This window comes from Meriones unguiculatus, chromosome 7, assembly GCF_030254825.1.
Source record: "Meriones unguiculatus strain TT.TT164.6M chromosome 7, Bangor_MerUng_6.1, whole genome shotgun sequence".
Taxonomy (NCBI): Eukaryota; Metazoa; Chordata; class Mammalia; order Rodentia; family Muridae; genus Meriones; species Meriones unguiculatus.
In genome coordinates, this window is record NC_083355.1 from 49,159,570 (window position 1) to 49,179,328 (window position 19,759).

At 35.5% G+C, this 19,759-nt stretch overlaps 1 pseudogene; it reads right to left on the reverse strand.

Moving 5' to 3' along the window:
* Positions 1 to 18,644: 18,644 nt before the first annotated feature.
* On the reverse strand, positions 18,645 to 19,428 carry LOC132655332 (large ribosomal subunit protein eL8-like; annotated as a pseudogene).
* Between the last annotated feature and the right edge of the window lie 331 nt (positions 19,429 to 19,759).

A 19,759-nucleotide genomic window follows, 5' to 3' on the forward strand; every position in this document is an offset into this window, starting at 1 on the left:
GTAACCTTTATGCTAACCTTAATTATAAGTTCCAATAAATGTCAAAATTCAGTTTATATATACATTTTAACATTTTTCAAAAGTTGTTAACATAAATTTAATTACAAGAGTAAAATCTCTGAAAATATCACTGTATAGGCTCTTCACAAAAGAAAAGAGTATCCAAAAAGTACCCTAACCCCATTAATAAATAATAGCACCTAACAATACTAAAATCCAGTAACTAAAATCCAACAATACTAAGCGATGTAGCTATATAAAATAAAGCATGGGCAATAGTTTTTACTCAGAAGAACTGCAAGTAAGTCTACATTTTTGCTTATAAACTGCCCATGATGTCTCTTTGTATATGGAACAACTCAATGAACATATGTACACTTGTTAATATCTATAGAAATGTTTCTGAACTCACAATTCCTATTAGTTTCAAGTTAGTGAGAGTATAAATAGGAAATGCAGCCAAATGATTACAGAAATTATATTATGTTCATCAGTGGAACCCTATACCAAAAGTAGAATGAATAAATTTGCTATGTGTAACAAATAGAAGATATTTTGAAGATATAACACAGAACAAAATGTCAAAAATAAAAAATAAGAATGTTCATGGTGTATAACTTGCATTCTAACATGCTGAAAATAAGAAAAACTAATTTGCTATGTAATAGATAGGGACTGTTTTAGGATATGAGGAGATAGCTCAGCAGTAGAGTTCTTACATAGCATGCATTTGGACTCATACAATTCCTACTACTGAAAAAAAAACTCAGAAACTCAGATCTCTTCAGGACTGGCTGCAATGTCCTCCTCTGTGGCCAAACAATGCTGCTCCTCCCTCAGTGGGTGTGTGTGGGGGGAGGTCAAAGAGCCAACCAACAGAAATTGTGGTACTTTTACACAATGGAATACTACTCAGCAATTGAAAACAAGGAAATCATGAAATTTGAAAGCCAATGGTGGGATCTATAAAAGATCATCTTGAGTGAGGTATCCCAGAAGCAGAAAGATACACATGGTATATACTCACTTATAAGTGGATACTAGACCTATAAGATAGGATAAACATACTAAAATCTGTACACCTGAAGAAGATAAACAAGAAAGAAGACCTGGGGTAGGATGATCAATCCTCACTTAGAAAGACAAATGGGATGGACATTGAAGTAGGAGAAAACAAGTAACAGGACAGGACCATAACACAGAGGACCCCTGAAAGACTACATATTTCTTCAGTGTTTAACTTTGTTTTTATTTTAATTTTAATTTTTTATATTAATTACAGTTTATTCGTTTTCTATCCCAGCTGTAGTCCCCTCCCAACCATTCCCTCTTCTGCTCTCATGCCCCTCTCCAAGTCCACTGATAAGGGAGGGCCTTGTCCCCTACTGTCTGACTCTAGCCTTTCAGGTCTCATCAGGATTGGCTGCATTGCCTTCCACTGTGGCCTGGTAAGGCTGCTCCCCCTCAGGAGGAGGTGATCAAAAAGTCAGCCACTGAGTTCATGTCAGAGACAGTCCCTGTTGGACACTGAGCTGCCATGGGCTACATCTGTGCAGTGGTTCTAGGTTATATCCATGCATGGCACTTGGTTGGAGTATCAGTCTCAGAAAAGACCACTGTGCCCAGATTTTTGGTTCTGTTGCTCTCCTTGTGGAGCTCCTGTTCCCTCCAGGTCTATCTATCTCTCCCTTCTTTCATAAGATTCTGTGTACTCTGCCCAAAGTTTATGAGTCTCATTATCTACTTTTATATGATTCTGGGTAGAGTCTTTCAGAGGCCCTCTGTGGTAGGTTCGTGTCTTATTTCCATGCACACAACAAGGACATTTATTTAACCATGTTCAAAGCAGCTCTATTTGTAATAGCCAGAACCTGGAAACAACCCAGATGTCCCTCAATGGAACAATGGATACAGAAATTGTGCTACATTTACACAATAGAAAAATACTAAGTAATTAACAAAGAAGTAATAAACAAAGTAATAAACAAAGAAGTGATGAAATGTGAAGGCAAATGGTGGGAACTAGAAAAGATCATCCTGAGTGAGGTATCCCATAAACAGAAAGACACACATGGTATGTACTCATTTATTAGGGGATACTAGACATATATTATAGGATAAACATACTAAAATCAGTACTCCTAAAGAAGGTGAGCTAGAAGGAGGACCCTGGGTAAGATGATCCATCCTCACTCAGAAAGACCAGTGGGACAGACATTGTAAGAAGGAGAAAACAGGAAGGGAGACTTTTGATGAATGCTTCTATTTCCTTCGGGGTTATAGGACTATTCAATTTTTCTACCAGATCTCGATTTAATTTTGGTAAATATGCTCAAGTACACAACTAGGACATTTGCACAACCATGTTCATAGGAGCTTTATTCATAATTGCCAGACCCTGGAAACAACCCACATGTCCCTCCAATGAAAAGAACTACACCCAAGAAAACAGGGTATAGATAATTTCTCAACAAAAATTAAAAGAAAACAAGCAATGAATCATAGTAACACCACCAACTCCACAATAAAAGGAACTAATATTCAGTATCAATGCACTCAACGCTCCAGTAAAAAGACTCAGTCTAACAGAATGGTTGCAGAAACAGGATCCACTATTCTGCTGCATCCAAGAAACACATCTCTGCAACAAACATAAACACTACCTCAGAGTAAAGGGCTGGAAAAATGTTTTTCAAGCAAATGGACCCAGGAAAAAAAGCTGGGGTAACTATCCAAATATCTAATAAAATGGACTTTCAACCACAATTAATCAAAAAAGATGAGGAGGGGTATTTCATTCTCATCAAAGGAAAAATCCACCAGGAAAACATCACAGTTCTGAACATCTATCCCTTTCTATCTGACCCTAGCATATTAGGTATCATCAGGACTGGCTTCATCATCTTCCTCTGTGGCCTGGCAAAGATGCATCCCTCAGGGAGATGTGATCAAAGAGCTGGCCACTGAGTTCATGCCAGACATTCCCTGTTCCCCTTACTAAGGAACCTATTTGGAAACTGAGCAGCCTATGGGCTTCATTTCAGCAGGAGATCTAAGTCCTTGTGGTTCTTGGTTGGAGTACCAATCACTCTCTGCATGCCCCTCTAGGTCCAGATTTTTGGGTTCTGTTGTTCTCCTTGTGGAGTTCCTGTCCCCTCCAGATCTTTTTACCTCCCCCTTCTTTCTTAAGATTCCTTGTACTCTGCCCAAAGTTGGCTATGAGACTCAGCATATGCTTTGATATCCTAATGGATAGAGTCTTTCAGAGGACCCCTGCAGAAGACTCCTGTTGTAATCCCTGTCTTCTCCTACTTCTGATGTCAATCATATGTGCCCTTCTGAGTGAGGTTTCAGCCTCTTCCCATGTGTCATCCTTGTTGTTTACCTTCTTTAGGGCTATAGATTTTAGTATATTTATCCTATATTATGTGAGTAATAACCACTTACCAGTGAGAATACAGCATATGTCCCTTTCTGTTTCTGGATTACCTAACTTTGGATGATCTTTTTTAGTTCCATCCATTTCCTGGCAAATTTCATTATTTCCTTGTTTTTGGAGTATATTTTCAAACTTCTTAAGTTTTATGAATGTCTTGTATAGGCTATTAATAATTCTCCCAATATATTATTGATTTCCATTATACTTTTTATCTAATGTTTCCTTTTGATTATCTTTGTGTTTTAGTATCTCTTATAGTGTTAACTATATTGTTAACTATATTGTTAATGGTTATATAGTGTTAACTATATAACCATTTCTATATTGCTTCATTCTTCATTAATACCTTAAAATTAATAGAATTTAAAATTATCTGGTAATTTAAACATCTGTGTCATATGTGAAATTTGTTCTAAAGATGATTATTTTTTTTCAGTCAGCTTCATCTTGTCTTCTTTCATGCCTATATATCAGAAGTAATTTGATAAAATTTTCACAGATGTGAAATTGTCAGTTAATCTGGCAGCTTTGGAGTTGTACTTCATCTTCACTGTACTAGCTCATATGAAAGATTTCAGTTAAAATCACAATAAACACAATTTTAAAATGTTAATTCTTAATTTAAAAAGGAAAGGAAATGCATCATTTCCACTGAGTTTTTACTAAATACCAACCATACTGAAAAACTAAAAGTCTAAATTTGACAAAGTTATTCTAAAAGACATAAAATACCATAATCACTTCAAGAAAAAAATGTTTAGAAATATGAATTGCATTTTAATTACATTTCTCAAAATCTGATATCTTTTATCAAGGGTATATTTGAGTGTGTGTGTATGTGACAGAGATAGACTGATAGAAAGGCATTTATTGCTATAGAAGTGTAAAATAATAATATTTTACACTATATATATATATACTCATATTGAGGATATGAAAATCAATATCAAAGACAACAGGAAGATAATTTAGCCTATATAATTACGCAAACATCTTAATGTGCAAATACAGTTTTGTCTTCATTAGAATGATTCATATACACACATGCTTCTTTGCAATTATTGTACAAATGGTAATATAAAAATGATTTTATTCATAGCATTAGTGACTAGTTTCATTTATTAATAGTTTTTATTGAAATATATAGAGAATCAAAATCAGTATGAAGAAACATCTTTGGGTATATTATTTAATTCACATACTCAAAAGGTCATAAGTAGATATTTAAGGCTGTATATAACATTTCTGAGTTGTTCACAGACAGAGAATCCTTCATCCTGTTCCACCCATGTCCAATTAATTGCCATTTCTGTGCATCCTACGTCCACTGTGATAAATTCAAGTTCAACATGCTTCATGGGTCATCCTTGTAGACCTCTCTGAAACACATTAATAGTAAAGTTCTGTGCTTGAGATGCAAAACAGGAATAACTGACAGATGAGGAATTAAACTTCATCTTAAAGGGAAACCTATGGCCTACGTCAAGGCCATAGTGTCAGGCTTAAGAGGTTTGTGACCAGACTTAATGATAAGTATGTAATTTTGTCACATCACTGGCATTTCTAAGCGAAAGAAAGAAAGCATGCTAGTGACTTGGAACCTCAGCCAACAATGTTTGCCCACAGTTTTCCCCACATAAGTGATGGCAGGCTAATATGTGTTTTCTGGCTTCATGATGTTTCATTATAAAGGCTGAAGACTAAATGTTAAGTGTGTGGTTTAAATACTTGTAGTGGTCATTCAGGATGACCATGAATTAGCCTGAATGACAAAGTACAAACAAAGATTTTGTGGGGTGTTTAAGGCCACAGTGAGGTAGATCTTAACATCAATATCCCTTTTCATTTCTCTTGTCTTTCATGAGAAGATGCATATAATTAAGAATTTAAATATGCTACCTAATAATGCTTTTAGATTGTTGATGTAAATTTCTGAATATTCCATCATTTCTAACAGCAAAAGGAATGCCGTAAAGGAATTCCATAAAAGGAATACCATACAGTGTCAACACTAAAAATATATGAGTACTAAAAGTTTAACACAGAGATACCTAACTAATTATTCATTCATTAAATGGACCTACCATTTATGGGTACACATTCTATATAATAAATATTAGAGCATCTGTTATCATTTTACATTCAAATGTCCAGTTACAAAACTTGTTTCTCTAGCCCCCATATTCATGGTGAAGTACAATATTAACTAAAGACTATTTTGACTCCTGAGTATGTATTGCCTGATGCTGTGTGAAGTAAATAAGATCATAGAAATACACAAACATTGTCTTTAGGTCAGTTTTTGTCTTACAGTTTGAGAGAGACATAAAAACATGACAAAACTGTCCAAGTAGCATAAGAACATAGGAAAATATTAGCATTAAAGTAAATTTTACATTTTTGTATCTTATTAATAAAATTTGCAAAAAATTCTCAGAACAAAGAGAAATTTTTAATGCTTCTGTAATAGGAAACATTGGTGAATATGAAACAAAACCTACTCTGTTTTTGAATATTAACAGAAAATTTTAGTTGCATAATTATTGCCTAAGAAATATTTTTCAAAGCAATAACAATACTGGATTTGTGATTAAACAATTTCAGAAATGTTTATATTTCCACAGTTTAACTTAAAAAAGTAAACCCTTGCATATTTTACAGAAAAGGTTAAGAAGAAATAGAACATTGTGTTCTTGAAGAATAAACTATTATCCAGGATCTCAATTCCTTGATGGTGCTCTATGGTTAAAAAGAAAAATCATCTCTTGTCTTTCTAAATAGATGTGAGTAGGCTTATAACATCAATCTATTTCAATTTTAGCCAGAAAAATAAAGTGCTACAATTACCAATCATTCTTGCACAAACTAAATATTTTGCCACCTCACACAATTTAGTTTAGATAAAAATATAACAGAGCCATTTGTGTCTTGTGCTCCTTATTAGTGTTGTCCTTCTGGGTTCCTGAAAATGGCTTTCTTCTTGATAGATCATGGTTTTATAGATAAAACTAATATGATTATACCCCTCCAAATTTATATTGTGGAAGTCAAGCTTTCTGTACAATTGTGTTAGTTGTCTGACTACTAACACAGTTAGTGATCAAAACAGTTATTTTCATTAGCAGTTTTGGTTGTCTTATGACCACTGTAGTGGAAAGAATGTGATAAACAAGAGGCCTAGTACATGGTAATAGGAACAGGTGCTGAAATTCCTAGCCACGGTGGTGAGTTAGGAAGGAAAGGTCATAGCAGTAATGAACATCTAACCAGACCTAACCTTCAAGGGCCCATCACCGAAAAATGGCTCCTGCCTGCCTTGTCCTACCTCTCAAGGACTCTAAGGGAAGCCCTGATGTGACTTGATAGGCTGGGGTGAACAGGGAGGGGAGGGGAAATCTACTTTTCTGAGAAATAGGAGAGATAGCAGGGAGGAGGGGGAATGGAGGAAGGGTGGGACTGGAAGGAGAGGTAGGATTGGGCTACAACCAGGATTTAAAGTGAATGAAAAATAAATAAATAAAAAGAAACTGCAATTTAATACAGGAGATTATATTGTATGTGAAGCCACAATGTTGCTTGTTGGTTTACATTTCAAATAGTAATTGTATAAGGTAGAGCGATGGCAGTAGACAACTTTTGAAGGGACTGAAGGTCTATGAAAAGATAAAAGGAATAGTTCCTTGAATATTAAAAAGAGAGGTCCCCTCATACTGACACCCTAATCTCCACCTTTCTTTCCCTAGAATTGGAAAATGACAAATTTCAGTTGTTTAAGATAACATTTCTAGCATTATATTGTGGCAGATTAAGTTAGCAAGGGGTATTTCAAAGATAACATATTACCATTTTTTTTTAGCCTAGAAACAAAACAAAACAGAAAATCAACCAGGTCAGTACTGGGTTACGATGTGTCAACACTGCAGGTTTTGTTTCAGCAATATAAACAATTTACTCTGCTAGCTGTAAGCTGCAAACTGTAATCTATGGCTAGCTCATAACTAAAAGGAAACAAAGAAGTCCATATTTGAGAAGCAAGTATGTAGCGAAGTTCTGAAGAGTGGGAAAATGTTCCATCTTCATCCAAAATCATTCAGGCATATAACTGGATCAGAGATAATATGCAGAAGAGTGTCTTCAGAGGGAGATCACAGGGCTAGACGGCATCAGATGGACCGAGACCAGTTCTGAGCAGTGCAGCTGACAGGAATTATCTCAGCAGTTCAATTGCTGTTCTTTCCAACTTTTCTTCTATATTAATGTCTACATAAGTTTCCAAACTTGCCCAAATGTCCCCCGTGGAGGACTGAATTCCTTTCTAAAAGCAAAGTGGAAAGTCCACACAACAAAACCTGACAGAAATTGCAGAGGGTGACAACTAACTTTATAAGTTTAATTTCCCACTTTTACCAAAGATGTTCAGTGATATAATTATGAGAAAACAGAAATTTAGTGTTCAAAGTTCTCTTTATGATGCATCTTCAGGAGAAAAAAATAACGGATAGTAATTTTGGAAGATGTATAATGGCCTCATCTACTTCAGGTGTTCATTCTTCCCTCACAGGAACAAGCAATTTTTCCAACACACAGTGAAAATAAGCTAATCTCAAAGAGAGGTCTTGAAAATATCACAAGGTTACAGTGTGCATTTTATCTTTGTGTAAAGACAGCACTATATATCAAGTTAAAGCATATGAAAATAGAATTCTTTTCTATATTTTTATGTAAATCCTACCTGAATCTTTGCAACCTTATTTAATTGTTTGATATGGTTTTAAAATGCATTTCTAGCATTTTGGCAAAAGATATTTATTGTACATTTACTTTACTATAACAAAATCTTTGAGAGAAACACTATAAAATCTGGAAAGATTTCGTTTAAGTCACAACTTCAGACCATCTAGTCCAAAATATCATGATGTCATTGTTTATGTTAGGGAAAAACAAAAGCATCAAGTGTGTGGGGACATATTTAAACTAGCAACAAAGAAGGCAATAGACGAACTATCAGAGGAACAAATTTTACTTTTCAGAGACAAGACCTAGCTGCCCACGTCATAATAATAAGAGCCCATTTGTTATCCTACTAACCTGTAGATGAGGTGTCACCTTCATGATCTCATAGTTTCTCGATGGCACCCAATGCTTGGAGACTAGAATACAGCATATTTATGACTGGATAATTTTTATGGTTTGTTAGACCACTGTAAGCAATATTCCACTATTATCTTGCAAAGTAATAATAACATATTTTAGTATCAGAGCACACTGAAATAACACTTTTCAAGTTTATCTATATAGATTTTAGACAGGTAATAATGTTACTCGTATGGGTGTTTCAGGGCCACTTGACCTTTTCCTTGTTTCAGTCAGGTTTAGGCAATCCCATTGTTGGTAATTATTGGGCTTTCTCAAATTTATAGCGGAAACAGAAAATGATAATGGAATCACATATGTGTACCACCATGACTAGTTATTTGCACATTTTACTTACTTATTTTTATTTACTTTCAATTTTTGTTTTATTTAGGTTTTTAAAATAATGTTTATCTATATCTCAGGCTGACCTGGAATTGACTATTTAGTTCAGTGTAGCCTTCCATTCACTTGTCTTACCTAAGCCTCCAGAGTGCTGGAAATACAGATGTGTGCTATCACAGCCAGCAATCCATCCATGTTTAGCTCACATTTATTAATATTGGCATTCACAACAATAGTATAACTCCATTTTCAGCACTCTCCTCTATCAAAATATCATTTAAATTTTATATAAACTTTAAAAAATAAGCACTCTCACTGAAATAATTGTAGTTTATAGAAAATGTCAAAACAGTTTAAGAAAAGAGACCCGTGCATGCACTTTTAGACTACCTTCATGTACAGTTAGAATATATCAAAACCAGGGGTTTGAAAATTGGGCCATGTTCATTTTGCTGAGCTAGAAAAAAATTCTCAGAACATTTTTATTTTTACAGGAACTCATCTTTTGTGAACATATATTTTGAGTATGTGTGTAAAGGAATATAACTGTATAACAGATAATAGACTGAAAACATATATAATACAACATAGTGACTTTGGATAATAAAATGTTTCATATATGTAAAAACAACCCAAGTAGTAGATTTTGATTGGTACCACATCAGGAATGTCTAAGGTAATGGTATGGAATTAGTGTGCACCAGACATTCCACAGTGAACAAGTGTGCCAGATCATTAGGTGTTCAATTTTCACTTGTATAACTGGTGTATTCACTGAGTATAAAGAGTTATATTTAAACGTTACTGTTTTTTAATTCCTATAAGTGAAAATATTCAAAAATAAGCTACCGTTTGTATGTTTAAAATGACTTCAATATGTCTTTGTTAGCTCCATTCTTTTGAGAGACTATAGTTACCTAGTTATTGTAACCAATTGTCTTTAGCATTATTTTTGTTTCCTTACCCTGAAGCTCATAAAGACTGGGCTCTCAATAATAAATTAACTTTGAAATGTGCATTTTCAAGCCAAATTTTTAATATAATATAATGAATTTCATATTATGTTTCCATGTCTAAACTCTCCCTTGGGGTTATGGCAGTTCTAAACAAAGTGTTTAGAAATGGTCTGCTCCCAGGGATTTAAAGCAAACACTTCATAAAGCATTTTCAGAAATCCAATAATATTTAATAGCATATGATATAGTTTTCTTTTAAAATTCAACTCAGAACTTCTGTTTTATTGCCATTTCCAATGAATACGTTACAAATATAATTTCATATCACTATGAAGAATTTTTACTTCATTAATTTCAAAATTTCTCTAATAATATTTCATATAAATTTTATATTCTAGTCTTTAGGGAATTAATTATCTAACAATGGAAAGTAGAACCAAGTGGTATTTTTTTGATTTACCTTGTATTTTAAGTGCAATTTCCTATAACATGCACATGTATCCTTAGTGCTTACCTGGTAGAAGTCCACAGACTCATAACAAGCACTTACTTTTTTAAAGAGACCGGGAAGCAAGTAAGAAGAAAAGATTTTTAAAATTTGATTTATTCATTCATTTATTGATTGATTGATTGATTCATTCACTTATTATAATTTATTGACTTGTATCCCCACTGCAGCCCCCTCCCTCATCTTCTCCCAGTTGCACCTAACCTCCCTCTTCTTCCCCTATGCCTTTTTCCTAGTCCACTGATAGGAGAGGATCTCCTCCTCTTCTATCTTGTTTGTTTTGTAAGCCTTTGTTTTAGAGAAAACATCCACACAAGTTTAGGAGCATATTCTCCATTCAAGATGTGACCAAAGATAAAAATACGGGGCAAATGGCTTTATGAAATTCCAAAGGCTACCCTCTCTAACCTACTCATGGCTCCAGGTACACAGAAAGAATTCTTAACAAATCTGGAACTGGGTACAAAAAAAAATATGAGTATACTTGGTCAGTCATTCAAATAGAACTGAGAATATAATGTCAGACTGTTAAATGAAAAAAGAGATTGGAAGAATGGATTGTTATATTTCCCACAATATTTAAAGTTTTAAATATTTCTGAACATTGATAAGTATTACTCTCATTTAAGAGTGAGCTTTTGTTCAGAAAAGTATAGTAATTTACCTAATTCTTCAAAGGAAGCAACTGTTAAAAACAAGATTCAAATTCAGCAATGACTGCTCCAAATTGTTTATTTTACTAATGCAACCAAGGGGTTCTTTAAATGGTTATCTGATTTTAAGAAGTCTGCCAAAATAAAGGTAAACAAATGTTATCTTTTCAACTTATGTCAAAACAATAACACATACATAATGAATAATAAGGACATGTTCTAAAAAATGATCATTAAAAATCAAGTAAAGCATAAACTAGTTCCATAACTGAATTATACTTATTATAACAGTCTTCGTAAATGTTGCATATAATGGACATTTAACATCAACAGTTAGCTACTATCTCACATATACCTCCGCATATACTCGCAAGCTGAATTTATATTTTTATACTTCAAGCTGAATTTCTAGACTGCACACTGTATTAGTCAATGTCCTAAAGACATCGACTAATAGAATAGAGAGATAGCTAAACAGCTAGATAAATGTGTATAAATAGGTAGGTAGATATATAGATAGGCAGGTTGTAGATAGAAGATAGATGATATATAGACTGTAAATTGATTTATGATGGAAAATTTATAGGTACATGATAGATGATAGATAATGATGACTGTAGATAGACAGACAAATGATAGATAGATAGATAGATAGATAGATAGATAGATAGATATGATAGATGTTAATGGATGCCTTATATGACTGTGGAGGCTGTGATGTTTCATAATCTGCTTTGTGTAAAAAAACCAGAAAGTTAGGGAAGGAGAAAATATAGATCCTGTCCAAATCTAGGGACTGAGAACCAGGTCTGCCACCTTCCATATGCAAAAAACAAAAGAAAGAAAGAAAGAAAGAAAGAAAGAAAGAAAGAAAGAAAGAAAGAAAGAAAGAAAGAACCTAAACTAAACTAAACAAAACAAAATGTCCTTGCCTAAACAAGGAAAGAAAATTCGAGCTTTCTCTGCCATTGTTCTGCTCTGGCCCTCTGTGTTTTAGATTTGGTCTTCCTCACATTTCTGATGGCAGATCTCTATCTACTCAATGCCTTTCTCTTACAGAAAAATATTCTGCAGAGAAATACATGCAAACAACCATGTACTGTCTATGTGATTATACCTTAAGCTTGGCAAACTGACATGTAAATTAACCCTTACATGTTCTGTTACTGTACAATCTGCGAATGTTTGAAGAACATCACCTAGTGTTTGAGAAACATGAAGAGACACTACTTCCAAAGTGCTGACAGGGTTAGAATTGATGCATGCTAAACAAAATTATCAAGGAAAAGGAACATATTTTTTGCAAGAAAAGAAGCACTTTCAGCAAGTACAGAGGAAATTCCTAAGACTTTTTCACAAGATAAAAAGCACCCATTTCCTCACCACTTGGATGTCACATATTCCCATGAGTGGCAAAAAATAATATGCAAGCATGTTCAGGTAAAAGAGTAATACTTATCAACGTGTTCAGCTTCCTGTAAGGCTTATTTAGAAAAACTTCTCTATTTCCTTAAGACAGGACTTAACACCCCATCACTTTTTTAATTAATTATACTTTATTCACTTTGTATTCCCCCTATAGCTCCCTCCAGCCTCCCCTCCCAATCCCATCCACCCTCCCCCTTCTCCATGCATGCCCCTCCCCAAGTCTTTTGATAAAGGAGATTTTCTCCTTCCTTTTGATCACAGTCTATCAGGTCTCATCAAGACTGGCTGCATTGTCTTCCTCTGTGGCCTGGTAAGGCTCTCCCCCTCAGAGGGCGGTGATCAAAGAGCAGGCCAATCAATTCATGTCGGAGACAGTCCCTGTTCCCATTACTATGGAACCCACCTGGACATTGAACTGCCATGGGCTAGCTACATCTAAGCAAAAGTTCTAGGTTATCTCCATGCATGGTCCTTGGTTGGAGTATCAGTCTCAGAAAAGACCCCTGTGCCCAGATTTTTTGGTTCTGTTGCTCTCCTTGTGGAGCTCCTGTCCTCTCCAGATCTTACTATTTTCCACTTCTTTCATATGAAGCCAAATCCATACAATGGAAAAAAGATAACATCTTCAACAAATGGTGCTGGTCTAACTGGATGTCTACATATAGAAAAATGCACATAGATCCATACTTATCACCCTGAACAAAACTAAACTCCAAGTGGATCAAAGACTTCAATATGAAACCAGACACACTAAACCTGTTAGAAGAAAAAGTGGGAAAGAGCCTTGAACTCAAGTACACTTAAAGAAACTAATCAAAAAGGACGACTCTGGCTAAAATGCTCAATCCCCATTCAGAAAGGCAAAGAGGATGGACATTAGAAGAAGGAGAAAATAAGGAACAGGAAAGGAGCCTGCCACAGAGGGCCTCTAAAAGGCTCTACACTGCAGCGTTTCAAATCAGATGATGAGATTTATGGCCAACCTTTGGGCAGAGTGCAGGGAACCATCACTTTTTGAAAATTGAAATAGAATTGTATCACTTCTCCCTCTGGCTTTCCTCTTCCACCTCCTTCAAGCTTTCCTCCCTTGACCCTTATCATGCCCTTCATTCTTAAGTTTATTGTCTCTTTTTTGTTGTTTGTATTTGTTACATATGGTATAATATTTTCTGGAAACATAGTAACTAGATAACAGGAAAGAGGCTTTCAAGTCAGCTTCAGTTCCAGTCATCTGAGCCTAGTATCCTAACTCTGTGTTGTTTTCAGCAACAGAGGATGACAACACAATTCCCAAGAGGCAACCAAGGGCTATTTTATAATCTACATAGAGGGAGGAATCCTGACCGACACTTCAGCCTCATGCCTGGTGCTTGGCGTTTTGTTAGCCTGTGGTTCTTACAGGGAGCATTGTTAGCACAAACAGATGAATTGACTTTCATAGATGATATACATGAGATAAAGTTAGGGTTAGAGGTAGAGATAGATGGTTGTAAATGTTGTTTTTGTTTCATCAGATGAGAGAATAAGATGAAAGTCAGACCCAACATTTTTGAATGTATGGCTTATGCTGAGCATGTGTGTTTCTAACATTATCTAGGCCTAGGCCTGGAAGCTTCTCATCTCCATACAATCTAATCCTTAGCCCTTCAGCTTCCAGCCTCCATCTGCTAACCTAAGCCTAGAATGTTTTCAGCCTCTGAGACTTTCTGCTGACCCTTCCTAATTCTTTCTAAACTACGGATGGCTGGTTCAACTCTGCTGTTCTGGCTCAAAACTCCTCTCCAAGCTGACTGATTCAAACTTGCTTCTCTTGATTTCTCACTGAATTACTGTGCTTGGAAAACTGTCTCTGAACATCATGAACTGAACTGCACAAACTCTACTTTACTCAACTGAATTGCACTGAACTCTGCTGTACTTGCAAACTCTACTGTACTGTCTCCACTAACCCTTGCTTTCTTTCTCTGTTGCTCTTATGTAGATTCTCTTTTCTGTCCTCCTGAGAGTTGGGCATATCCTATCTCTGACTTACTCTGTCAAATCTTTCTATGATGTGTCACCTTGACTGCCCTTCATCTAGACATTATTGCCTGAGATTGAAAGTATATGCTAAATTCTAGCTAGAGAGATTAAAGTGTATTCCAGCCAGAGGGATTAAGGCTATGTATTCTACATATTAAAGGTGCATACAAAGGGTGAGTGTACATACCATCTGGATCACACAGACCTAGGTCTTTGAACGTGACCTCTTGCCAGAGAAACCCATGTTGCTGAATTAAAATTCCTCTACAGATAGATATAGACATGCATACATACAGATGAAAGATAGAGAAATGATAGAGAAATAGATAGATAATGGATATGTATACACATGTATGTCTATGTATTCTATGTATTATGTTTAATTTGAGGTAAATATACAATAATATTGTTCTTGTTCAACGTAAACAATATTGTTTGTCCCTACTTCGTTTCTATGTTTATTTTCTTACCTCCCCCCATGCTGGAGCACCTTCTAGTTATTCCATTTCCCACTTCATCTCACCTGTATCCTACTCCAAACTTCTAGAAAAAAAACATAGGGAGTATTCTTTGAGAAAGGAGAGGATTTCCTGAACAGTTTTCCATTGGCCAACAATCAACAATGAGGACCTCATAAAACTTGAAATCTTCTGTACTGCTAAGAAAACAATCACTTTAGTGAAGAAAAAAAAAAAGGCCTCAAAATGGAAAAGAACTTTTGCCAGCTATACATATGACAAGGGATTAATGTGCAGAAAATAAAAATACATATATACAAAAAAGATACACCTCAAAAATCACTCAAGGAAGCAAGGGACCTGATCAAAAAATAGGGTATGTTCCAAGTGAAACATTTAGAAAACACTTGCACATCTAAGGCTCAGGTAACATTGTAGAAGGCAGGCCAGAAACATTGTTTTCTCCTCATAATATCAGATGCTACACTCATAGAACTTCAGCAACATGACTGCCCAAAGTAAACTGAACAAGGATGATCCCAATGAACATGCTAACATGATGGAGATAAGCCCATGCAGACTCAGCAATACACAAATAAGTATAGGCCACTAAAGAAGGTTGGATTTGGGAGACGTGGCCTTCTATATTGAAAACCACATCAATTTGCTGTACAGTGCCAAACAGTCACCCTTAAAATTTGGATACAGTTAGCAATATATGGACTGACTGGGTTATATTTAGAAATATATGTATATACATATATATATGCAACAAAAGTAGTAAAAAATAGGACATGAATTGAAGAAATGTTATGAAGTATACATGGAACAATTTGAATTGAAAAACAGAAGTGAAAATATTGTTATTATCATAATCTTAAGGTAAAAAAATGCCTAGATATCTAAATAGAAATTTCTGAATAGAAGAAATTTTTAAAAAGCTAATAAATATCTCAAAAGTTGTTCATCATCTTTAGTAATTAAAGTAGTGCAATTTAAAAGAGCTTTGGGATTTCATCTCACCTTGGTCAAAGTGGCTAAGATTAACAAAACAAACAGTAACAAGTAGTGGCTAGGTTGTGCAGAAAAAGGAACCTTCATCCACTGTTTTTAAGAAAGTGAATTTTTGCAGCCACATTAAAAATTAATTAGTATGCATGGAGAATCATAAATGAATGAATTAATTAATGAACAAACGACTTTTATATGATCCATACCTATACTAGAACATGGCATGTACACAAGGTACTGTTTATACTACTCAATTAATATAGAAAAATAAAAAAATATTTTTTTATTTTTTATTTTTTTCCAATCATGTTTGTCACTGATCAGTTCACAATAGCTAAGAAACATAAACAACTTAAAAGTCTGTCATGATATATGAACAGATAATAAATATATGGTACATATACAAGATGGAATACCATTCAGCAGTAGAGAAAAATAAAATCATGGAAATCACAGGTAAATGAATGGACCTAAAAAGATCATATTATGTAAGGTAACCTAAACCCAGAAAGATAAAATCAAAATATTCTAAATAACCTGGAGTACCTAGCTTCAAATTCTCAGAACTGAATATATACCATGGAGTAATCACATCACATTCTTCACAGGCCTAGCACCATTATCTTGCATATAGAGGTAATTATAAAAGCACCTCTCTATTTTTTATTTGATTCCTATCTCCTTATAACTATGTCTTAACATCCCTCTATTTGTGTGTCCTACCTTTCTGTTTTCCTATTTGCTTGAAAATAAAAAGAAACAAAAATAAACAAAACAGAAACTGAACATTAATTAGGAAGCTCTTTGCATTTTTGCTATAATACCACTAATTTGTACCCAGGGAAGCCTTTTTTTTATTTATTTACTAAGATATTCTTTGGTGTTGAGAAAGTATGTTCAATGGCAAATATTTCAAGGAAGGTCTCAGTTGTATATATGTGTGTATGATATCCAAGTAAGGATTAAAAGAATATGTACACGTTCACATTACGGTAACAAATTCACTTCTAGGTTGACCTAGAAGGATGCCAGAGGCTTCAACTGACTTTGTAACCTTCATATGCTCAATGCATATGATAGTATTTATCATATAAAAGAAAATAATTTCTGAAACAATATTACATATTTGCTAAATATGAATATTAGATTTGCATACCATAAATGTTTTGGTCGCTTAAGATCTAGCTGATCAGTTGAGCACTGTTCCAGGAACTATGTGTAGGCACATGGATGGACAACACCAAACATCTCTGTTGGGCCTGGGGAGAGCCCACTGAGAAATGCCTAAGTCTGAATCTCCATGATTCACACAGAAGCCACATGCAGCTGCACCGTTATGTCTACAACTAAAGTGCTCTTCGCAACACATGGGAGATGGAGAAGAGAGAAGTTCAGAATACTCTGAGACTATTGTGCTTGCTGTGCTCATGTGAAAACAGGTGTGCTCCAACCAAGTTGTAAAGCAAATGCCTGTATGAATGTTGTCCTCTGACATCCATGCAAATGCTTTACAACGTACAGAACTACACTCACACACAAAAACAAACCTGCAGTCTCTCTCTGCCTCTCTTTCTCTCTCTCTTTCTTACACACACACGCACACACACACACAATTATTTTTTGATGTGTGTTTGTGTTTCATTATATTTTGTATCACATGTTTCTTTGGAGACAATGAAGTTACAACTTCTTTTTTAATCTCACAACCAATATCAACAATTTTTCTCAATTTTAGAGATGAACAACATATTATTTATGCGTATTAATGTGTTGCCATGCAATTTGCTTATAGCCTCTTGAAGTGTCCCGTATATAATTGTTATGTTTAGCTATGACGCAGGGTGTAGAAACACATGCCTTGCTGTCGTCCTAGTTCTTACAAAAAAAGATTTCATGTGATCCTGTACTGCCAGATGTTGCAGTTTCCACCTATTGAAAGCAAGGATGGTTTCAGATGGAGGAGCAAACTGATAGAGCACGAATAAAGAAAACAACCGAGAGGCAAAAACACATAAACCCTGTTTTCACAGTGATTCACACTATGGAGTGGAGGTGAATAAACAGTAAATAACGGAAGAATTTTATCCCCTCAAAGCTAAAACTACTATCCCACTGACTCTGACAATGGCATTCTCATTCATTTGCTTCCCCATAATCTGCAATTTCACTATTAATCATTTTACAAACAATAATAACTAGAAGCCAAACAAAATGATCAACAACTGAACAGTATTCTATGGTATATGTGCACCATATTTCACTGTAAATATAGCTGGACAGCAACAGTTACATTCTATGCCTACTCATCAGAATAAAAAGACATAATCACAAATTATACAGTGTATGTTCTCTTTTATTAGAAAATAAAATAAGATTAATATAACAAGGTATTTTGATGTGAAATTAAGTTGTCAGTTTGGAAAATGACAGCATGAATTAACTGATTCAGATATTTAGGAGGTAATACAATAATATATAGTCCCTGTAACTGTGTGACTTCTGACTTGTAGTGAATGTTTTAACTATATACTAATAAAATAAACAATGAAAATTATAAGACATAATATGCAAGTATAATCAGAAAATTTATCTTGGCCATTCAAAATTCCTCTGTTGAGAAATCTCTGTTTAGTTCTCTGCCCTTTAAAAAATGTAATTATATTTATGTAGCAAAAACTTATCATTGCACATTTAAACCAGTTGAGTGGCAAGTTCTGTAGCCTTCGCCTTTTCCAACTTAGCGTTGCGAGCCACAGATTTAGGACCCAGGAAGTTCCCTCCCAGTGGCAGCGGATCTCATTGTATCTATCGTTGTAGTTGGTCCTAGCAGCTTCCACCAGCTTAGCCAGAGCACCCTTGTCTTCTGAGTTAACCTGTGTGAAGGTAACAGTGGTGCAGGTCTTCCTGTGCAGCAGCCACCCCAAGACTGGCCTTTCTCTTGATGATGCAGTAGGGGACCCCCATCTTTTCACACAGGGCAGGCAGGAAAACCATCACCTCAGTGGGGTATAAGTCATGGGCAATCACTACCAACTGAGCGTTGTTGTTCTCCACCGAGGTGGTGGCTGTATTGACCCGTGCTTAAAGGACGGTGGTCTCTTAGTTGGGACGTCTCCTTTCCCAGCAGCTTTCTTCTCAGCACGGGCCAGTAGCCTCTGCTTCTTCTCCTGCTTTGTCACTGGCCTTGTGGGCAAGCTGAAACAGCTGGGTGGCAGTTTGCCAGTCCAGGGCCTGGGTGAACTGGTTAATGGCGGGAGGGAATTTGACCTGCTTATTGAGGATGGCCCTTTGCCACTGCATCCTGATGTAGTGGGGCCATTTGACGAAGCCTGTGAGAGCTTTTATCCAGCCCAATGCTGAAGTTCACGGGCCTTTTCTCAGACAAAGGATTGACTACCATTTTGGCAACCCGTTTCTTTAAGAAGGTGGGGTCCAGAGCTACCTTCTTTCTCTTGGGCTTCTTTCCTTTGGGCATCTTGCTGGGGTATACGAGAGAGCTTCTACCCCATTTTCAAGTAGATTATTTGATTTGTAGGTGTTTAATGTCTTGAGTTATTTGTTTTGGTATGAGCTCTTTGTCAGATGTAGGGTTGGTGAAGAACATTTCCCTGTCTGTTGGATGCTGTTTTGCTCTGTTGGCAGTTTCCTTTGGCTTACTTACAAAAGCTTTTCAGTTTCTTGATGTACCACTTATTAATTGTTGATCTTAGAGCCTGAGCTGTTCCTGTTCTGTTCGAGATGTTGTCTCCTTTGCCAATGAGTTCAAAGCTAATTCTCATTTTGTCTTCTAATAGATTTAGTGTTTC